Raw genomic sequence first — 8,734 nt, 5'->3', positions numbered from 1 at the left:
TCGAAGGCGTCGATAAGAATTATGCAAAAGCGACAGAAAAAAATTGCGCAATAGTGTCTGCATTGAATCTGCGAAAAAATAGCTACCACCCACTCACAATAGAGGAGGAGAGGACACCATTGTGCAGTCTGATCACGCGTCCCATTTTCGGGACTCGGCATTCAACGGACATAACGACGGATTATAATTTATGCGAATCCATAATGTGTGGATGCTCATTGTCGGCATTCAAACATCGAAACGCATAAACGGTCGCAAAATTCGCATTTCGATGCAAAAGTAACGACCTTCGGGAGTACATGTGTAGTCAAAAAATAGCCAAGAATAGTACGTCTCGAAATTGGACGGACAAATCTGATTCTAAAGGTGGGTGTCCATGTAAATATTTGTCCGTGGACATATCGGTATAACAGTCTTAAAATTTGTCTATCGTCTTCTAATCAGGCTTTTGTTCATAATACAATCAATTGGATGATCCTACCTATAGTTCCAAAGAATATCATTCGTAGAGAAAGTTGTCAATCATTCGATTGCTTGTGCAGTTTCTGGGCCCGTAGATCCATTATAAAGACGAGCAACTTGTTCACGTCTGATTCACAACCTGATATAATCAATCGGTGATCCTAGTTTCACAAAAACGAAGTTGAGCAATTTAGCAAACAATTTACTGCGCAGCTTATTGCTCGGAGAGTAATCTCTTTAATAATGACCCATGTCTTTTAAGCAGGGCTATGGAGTCGAAGTCCGAGTCGTGGAGTCGGAACATTTCAAGTCGAGTCGGAGTCGTAAAAAATCGACCGAATTCCACCACCCTTTTTATTATTTTCTTTATTTCGGTATATGTCAAATAGAGTCTCTAAATTAAATCCACAAATTAACTTAAATTTAATCATTTCTTTAAGAAAATCATAAATTTAAATTACGTTATTAATAAAATCGTTGAATTGCACGTACATATTTTGATGTGTTGTGCCCAAAAACGATTGTTTCATCCGTCTGATACTTATATTTTAATTTTTTTTTTTAAATTGATTTGTTTTTGTATGTAATTCATATACATACATACACTATGAATGTACTTACTTTTATTTATACCTATTCTATTACCAATAATTCAATAAATTGTGTTACATGTCAATTTCGGAGTCCAATCATAACAAAAAGTCGGAATCGGTGAATTTTGAAGCGACTCCACAGACCTGCTTTTAAGGACTTTCAATTTTTTCTATAAAAGGTATAATATCGCATCATTAAGGACTATCGGTAATGAATCTTTACATAGTTACAATTGTTCAGGAAAGCATTTTAAATAGTGAATAAATAAATTTAAATAGTAAATTACAGGACTGAAATTTTTTTTCGTAATCCACCTCATTAACTATCTTTCAATTGTATGTTTCTTTAGCTTTTAATTCCTACTAGTGTTTTTCCTGTTGACTTTCAATGAGTGGTTTTAAAAAGGAATTGATACGTGATTTGAAATTAAAGTTATAACTTATAACTTCTGTACATTGTATTGCCAAAATAAACAATGGAACATTATTTTGAAAAGTTATTTGTGTCCTCTGATAGAATATGAAAGATGGAATAAAACTTTTTCAATTGCACTTGACAAAAAAATATTCCTAGTTGCAAGATTTGTCTCTAATTACATCTACCGTAGGGTCTTTGGTAGAGTCTAGAGCACACCTCGGAAACCCTATGAGTGACTGACAGATTCCTACGTCAATATCCACCTTAAATGTGAGGACGAACCCTAAATGACATTCAAACGGTTTAAAAAAGCGCAGTAGTCGAAAGAGTTAACGTACTGCTCGGCTCGTGTATAATAAATATTGCATCGCCGAGGAGACCACATCCGCGACAAATGTCAAATTTATTTTTACAAACGCTAACGCAAAACCGTAGATACTATCAACACAGACGTATCGCATTTGAAACAATGTGCGAAAAGTGGCTCTTTAAAACGAATGTAAATATGTACGTGCGAGTACAAAAGAGAAACTCAAACAACTTAATAGGCTCTTCAAAAGCGTCGATATGTACCTAATGGTTTTCCAAAAAAGAGTGTGTTTATGAAGAAAAGTCAACGTTCCGATGTTGTTCTTTTGTAAATGCAATTCTGAATGCTTTCAAAAACCTCATAATAGATACGGCTGACGGTTTTACGAAAGTTTATTTGACACTTTTTGAAATATAATGTTGGGAAATCGCAAAAGAAACGTCGCGAGTCGTTGACTAATTGGATCCAACTAAAGGATTATTGCCGAGAATTCTCGAAAAGTGGGCAAGTTTTTTTTTACAATTACTAAGAATTTCGAGCGATGATGTAGGTATATGTATAAATTTTCACTTTGCTAAAAAAAATAATAAAAATTACGACCTTAGAATTTTTTCCAAACATTTTGTTCTTAGAAATTTAAAATTTTGTTTTTAGGTAAAATTTTTACTTTGATAATTTTTTAGCATTCACTTACATTTTACTCTTTTATACACTATACTCACAAAAAGTAAAATTCAACATTCAAACGCTTATACATATTATATTTATCATTTTACATACATACATTAGCATGTAAATATTAACATATAGTATTAATAAAAATTTAAAATTATATTTTTTCAAATATCACTATTACTTTTCGAATATAAATAAGTATGTATATTAAATTTCAAATATATAAAACTTTTTGCTTTACGAAAAATTTAAAAACTTATAGTCCAATTCGAGGAATAATTGTGGCTGATTTTAGATAAAATATTTCCCCAAAAATAATAATTTGAACTTGAACTTTGAACAATTGAAACTTTTATTAAAATTACGAGCAAGAAAAATATATACCGCTAGAAAAGAACATTTATTTATAATTTTATATGAATTTATTCATATCGTAAAAAATTCATGGTAAATTATTTTCAAACACCTATATGTATATATGTAATTACATGCTTGTCTTCGACAACCTTTAGCCTTAAAATGCAATAAACTTTAAAAAAATAGCTATCATTTTTATTATTCTCTCGTTATACACATACATATGTACTATATATTAAATAAATATAAATATATATATATATATATATATATATATATATATATATATATATATATATATATATATATATATATAAATGAATGTCTGTGTGTGTGTGTGTGTGTGTGTGTGTGTCTCGAATAGGCTCCTAAGCCACTGAAGCGATTACGATGGAACTTTCAGGATTTGTGGATATGCATGTCCGGGAAGATTACTGTGAAAAAAGAACGGGTAAAAATGGGAACAGAAACGGGAAAAACGGGGACGAGAACGGGAAAGGGAACGGGAACGAGAACGGGAACGGGAATTGCATGCGTTATTGTGGCATTGCAACGCATGCAGGGTTCAGATAAAATTGAACAGTTCCTTTGTCACAAGCAGGCAAATAATCCTATCGGCAAAACGAACTACATACACACTAATAAAATCGAACAAAGCACGTGCGAATCGAAAGAATAGCCGATCGCTTATCGCGGCAAATACGTACGTGTAAAAATCCACCGGCGATTAAAGGGTTAAAACAACACTCGATGAGTTTTCATTATTTTTTCCGCGCAGAGGTCAACGCGCTCTCCTCAAACAAACAACACACAAGACGCCTACATAATATTAATAAAAACAACACCATTTCGAGCCGAAATAAAGTAAAAAGCCATTCGAGAGACTCCGATTAGGATCTGCACTAAACGGCGCCAAAAAACAAACGTGCGCCAAAAACAAACTCGCCTAAATAGAGACAGAAGAGAGCGAGTAGAAAGCGCGGCCTTTGTTATTGTATTTTTTTCCACAGCGACGACATACCGGAAATTAGGCAAACGTGGTATATGTATATTTACACATCCTACGGATCGTAATTAGTTTGTTTACCCTTCGTACGTACTTAATATGATATGTGAAAGAGATTAATTTGTCATCGCGTCCTCGCGCCGTGAGGGGCTTTGGCCTGAAACCTCCTATAAACTTTTAACTCCTCCAGACGGTCACTACTCTCTAATGACCTCAAACTATATAGCCAAAAGCTGTTAAATCGATACTTGACATTCACGTGTGTGTTTGTGTGTGTGTGTGTGTGTGTGTTATCTGTCGTAACTTTGTAATTTCCGCTCAAGGGCCACTTCAGATAAGATTGGCGACCTGAGAATCCATTGTAAAGCGTGTGTGATATAACCGGAAATCGTCTATAGAATAGGGTTTTTTTGTTTGCTTAATCTCAGTTATACAATAGGGATTATGATACAAAAGTAACATTAGGAAGTAAGCGCCTAATATTTGAGGTAAATTAACAATCCATTCTAAAAACAATTCGATCAATGTTCCAATACTATTCAAATGTACGAGTATTTACATTTATGTAGGTATGTACATACGAGTACGTATGCTTACATAATTTAATGTTTTTATATGTAGAATTAAACTGTTAATCATTTTAGAGGATATCCTCTATTAAGCCATTTGTTTGCTACTTCTTATTCACAATAAAAACTTTTTTTTTCATATTTTAGTATTTCTTTGAATTCACCTATTATTGGTGCACCGACTTTATGAGTGGTAAATAATTATTTATATTTAGGAGAAATAATATACATGTTTGGTAGTAATGAAGAAGAAATAAAGAAACGTATGAAATTAGGATGGAGTGCATTTGGGCGAATGAATACCGTTTTTAAATCAAAAATGGTACTTTACCTGAAGAAAAAGATCTTCGATCGGTGTGTTTTGTCAGTGATGTATGAATTTCAAACTTGGTCATTAAGGCCAAGATTCTATATAAAGTCCAATGCACCCAAAGAAGTATGAAACGCTGTATGCTTGGCATATGAGAATTATGACAAAGGTAGTGGATTTAATGGATAGACTGAAGAGATTTTAATGGCAAGTTGGCGGGTTACGTAACTGGAAGAACGAACGATAGATAAACGAGATAAGTGCTCAAATGGTACCCGAGAGAATGTAAAAAAGTGGAAGAAAGGCCACAGGGGGAGATGGGTGAATAAAATCAGAAAAAAAGTGGGATTAGATGGATGAGAGTTGCTCAAAACAGAGTCGAATGGAAGCGTGTTGAAGAGGTAGTGTATGGCGAATGGCTGTGAATATTGATGATGATAATGATGTAATATGTACATGTGGTATCGGTCACGCACATTTTAAAATATAGCAGAATCCCTCCCCCTCTAGTTTTCTATGTACATATGTACATACATAACGAATTAAAATTAGTGATAACAATTTGTGTATTGAATCAAACAGAAATAGTTTTTTTTTGTAAAACTGACAATTGGACTTGCACCACTTTCAAATATAACGGCTCATATGTATGTACATACTGACATATGTATATATTCGCAATTTCATTTTAAATGGGACACAATAGCATATAACAATATAATATCACTTGAATACAAAAGCCACAAAATGAGTAGCACGCTCTATCAAAATTTTACATTTTGAAGGCGAATTCATTTTATATTTGTATTTAATTCTCTTTATGATTATGTATGTATACGAACGAGACCCACCCATGGAAAATTACATGTAATTTGTTCCGAGATTCGACCTTCGGCTACACATATTATTTTTGACAATTTTCATCCGTCATAAATAATACGACCGTAAGCGGAGTCATTTTCCATAAAATTATTGAGATTTACTCGCACGAATTTTCGATTCAGACAAGCCGAAAAACACCATACACATCATAATAACTTACAATTTAAACACATAAACCTTCACAACCAACATATACATACATATCTACCTACACCTACATATTCAATCCTTACACAAAACAACATTAGATATCGACAAAGCCTCGACATTACACTGCGCAAAGAACAAAAGGTGTTCGATTCTCAATCGCAGGGGGAAATTCTCGTTATACGAGTAACGGTCGTTCCAAAAATGGCTTCAGATTATGTGACAGACGTGACAAATACGACCCGATAATAAATGGAATGACTTTCGCGATTTGAGAACTTTCGCCCGGTAAATCTCAGATGCGAAAAGGCGACATATCACAAGATCAACTCTTGTTTGTGCGTGCACATTAGAAATCGAGCATTTGAAACGAAGTTGTGTGGCAAAAAAATCAAACACATTAAAATAAATCTACAGATACGATTAAGTATTATTTGTTCGGATGCCAGATAGGTCACGGTGTATAAAAAACTGCATTCGAATTTGTTTAAATACAATACATACACACATTCGCGTGCACTTTCTTTCCGGCACGCCCACGCGAAGTGTCACTATTCTACGGTTTCAACGTATTGTATATAAATAAATTGCGCCACACAAGAAATCGCACACAATCAAACTTATTCACAATGTAACAATGCTCGATTGTTGTTTTCGTCCTTTATTAGGTGGCTTATGAATAGCTAAAATCCTTGAGGAAAGAAAAATAGGAAAAATCCAAATATGTGCTCGAGGAAAAATCGAGAAAATGCACATAAGTATTACCTACCATACATACATATGTCCGTATAAGTTTTCCGTTTATTGTATAATATTAGTTCATTGTTTCAAAATCACTTCTAAACGGATATATGTACAATGTAATTACATATTTGTCACGTGTTTCGAATTTGATCGACAAATTCCAAAAGGAAAGTGTCAAATGGCCGCGGGAAAGGCAATTATGTAAATTTGATCTGTGGACCAAGTTCTATTATTTTACATATATGCATATAATATATTCATATTTCATATAAAAATGGTGAAAAAAATCCTGGTTAATTCAGGTTACTCAAAATATGAACAATAATACAATTGAAATATAAAGTTACTGGCATCTCAACAAAGTTACCATAAAGGAAACGAAGAAATACTTTTTGCACTTAAACATTAGAGAGTAATTAACATATTTCAAAACCTGTGTTCAAATTTTGAAAATATAGTAAAATGCGTGCTAGGACTTTTGGTCGAATGGACACTTGGCCGACAGACGTTAGGCCGACGGACGTTGGGTCGAACGAATATTTGGCCGATTGTGTATCAAAATTACTCAAAACTCTCTGAAAACAGATACATTATTCATAAATGACTTCTACTTATAATTAAAATTTGATATTTTTGATAAATTTAAACAGCTAAAAAGATTATTTAGCTAAGTACCCGTTCGGCCAATAGTCCTTCACCCGTAGATTTCTATCGATGAGCAGTTCTGCAGAACTTAACAAAGTCACTAAATGTAATCACTAGACACCGGACCCAGAGGGTGCCGCGTATTGTTCAAAGGTTGTAAATGCATTGTTAAAGGTTTGCCGAACCTTTTTTACAAAGGATTTATAACAATGGAACAATGGATAGCACTGTGACTATCCGGTGTCTAGTAATCACACTAATATAATCATTAATGAACACTAAAGCAATAGATAAACGAGCAACGCGAATTAATTATCTATTAAATACATACATACATATTTCCTAAATACCTTACACACTATACAAGTAAACATTTCAGTATGTATGTACTATACATATATCAAATTAAAGTTTAATCGTTCTTTGAAGCATGCTACATTTGATTGTTCACGGTACAAGTAAACCGCACGTTAACCCATCAGCTTGACATCAACATAATATTTTCACTGAAGAAACTCTGTGACATGAACTTTATATATATAAGGTATATAACTTTATATGTCTACTTGTATCATGTGTAAGTATCTTTAAAGCGATCATACACGATACAAGTAGAGAAGGATATACATAAATATGTAATTATACACGTGATAAATACATACGAGCAGTGGCGGACTGGCCATACAAGCGAACATGCCCGATGGCATGTGGGCCCCACTATCTATTAGAAAATAGGGGCCCTCAGTAAAATTAAATAACTTTTTAACTATTTCACGTGTGTAAATAGACCTAAAGTTTGGGTATTTCAACAAAACAAATTTCTTACGATATACAAAAACAGCTAATACCTGCTTTAACAGCCCAAGGATCGGTTAACTTTTTTTATTAGGCTCAAAATGTAAGTTTCAACACTTGCGTGGGCCCTTTTGCCGGGCCCATTTCCAACGTCAATATTATGTATATACCAATACCTATGTAACAACTACCTACTGAAATAAAAATTGTAATAAACAAATTTCCGTGAATAATATAAACTGAATTGCTTATAACAATTTTGATAGGACGATTCATCATCAACCAGCGGTTTAAATTTACTTTATACTTTCAAAATAACATTTGATTATACTTCGACGATATAGTAAGATTTAAATACACAATTTTAAACAGTTTCCGAATATAAAATATATTCCTAATCTAGACACATCCATGTAAATAGAAATATAGGATAGGGGCCCCCTCCCCAAAATCCCGATTTTCGAGTAACATTAATTGAAAATATTATGCATTTTTTTCAGGGATGTAATTTGGGGGGAGGGCATACGGGGGTTAGGGGGAAAGGTCCCCTTTACTTTATTTTGTCTCAAAAACAAATGTATAATGCTTATTTTTCCGAATATTTATTGTTTTCAAGAAAAGTCTTAAATTAATATTTTACGGAATCGGTTCAATCACAAATGGTTTTATTTCTTGTATTTTTATTTTATTTACAGAGGTCCATTCTCTCACAAAACAACGAATGAGATGGATTTAAACTTCATGTATAACGAATTCGGTCCAAAAAATTAGTTATTTAATAAAATTGCTTCCTGACCAAAACCTTATCAAATTTAGTACAT

This window comes from Arctopsyche grandis, chromosome 9 (genome assembly GCF_051622035.1).
Source record: "Arctopsyche grandis isolate Sample6627 chromosome 9, ASM5162203v2, whole genome shotgun sequence".
NCBI lineage: Eukaryota > Metazoa > Arthropoda > Insecta > Trichoptera > Hydropsychidae > Arctopsyche > Arctopsyche grandis.
This window is presented reverse-complemented; position numbering follows the sequence as displayed.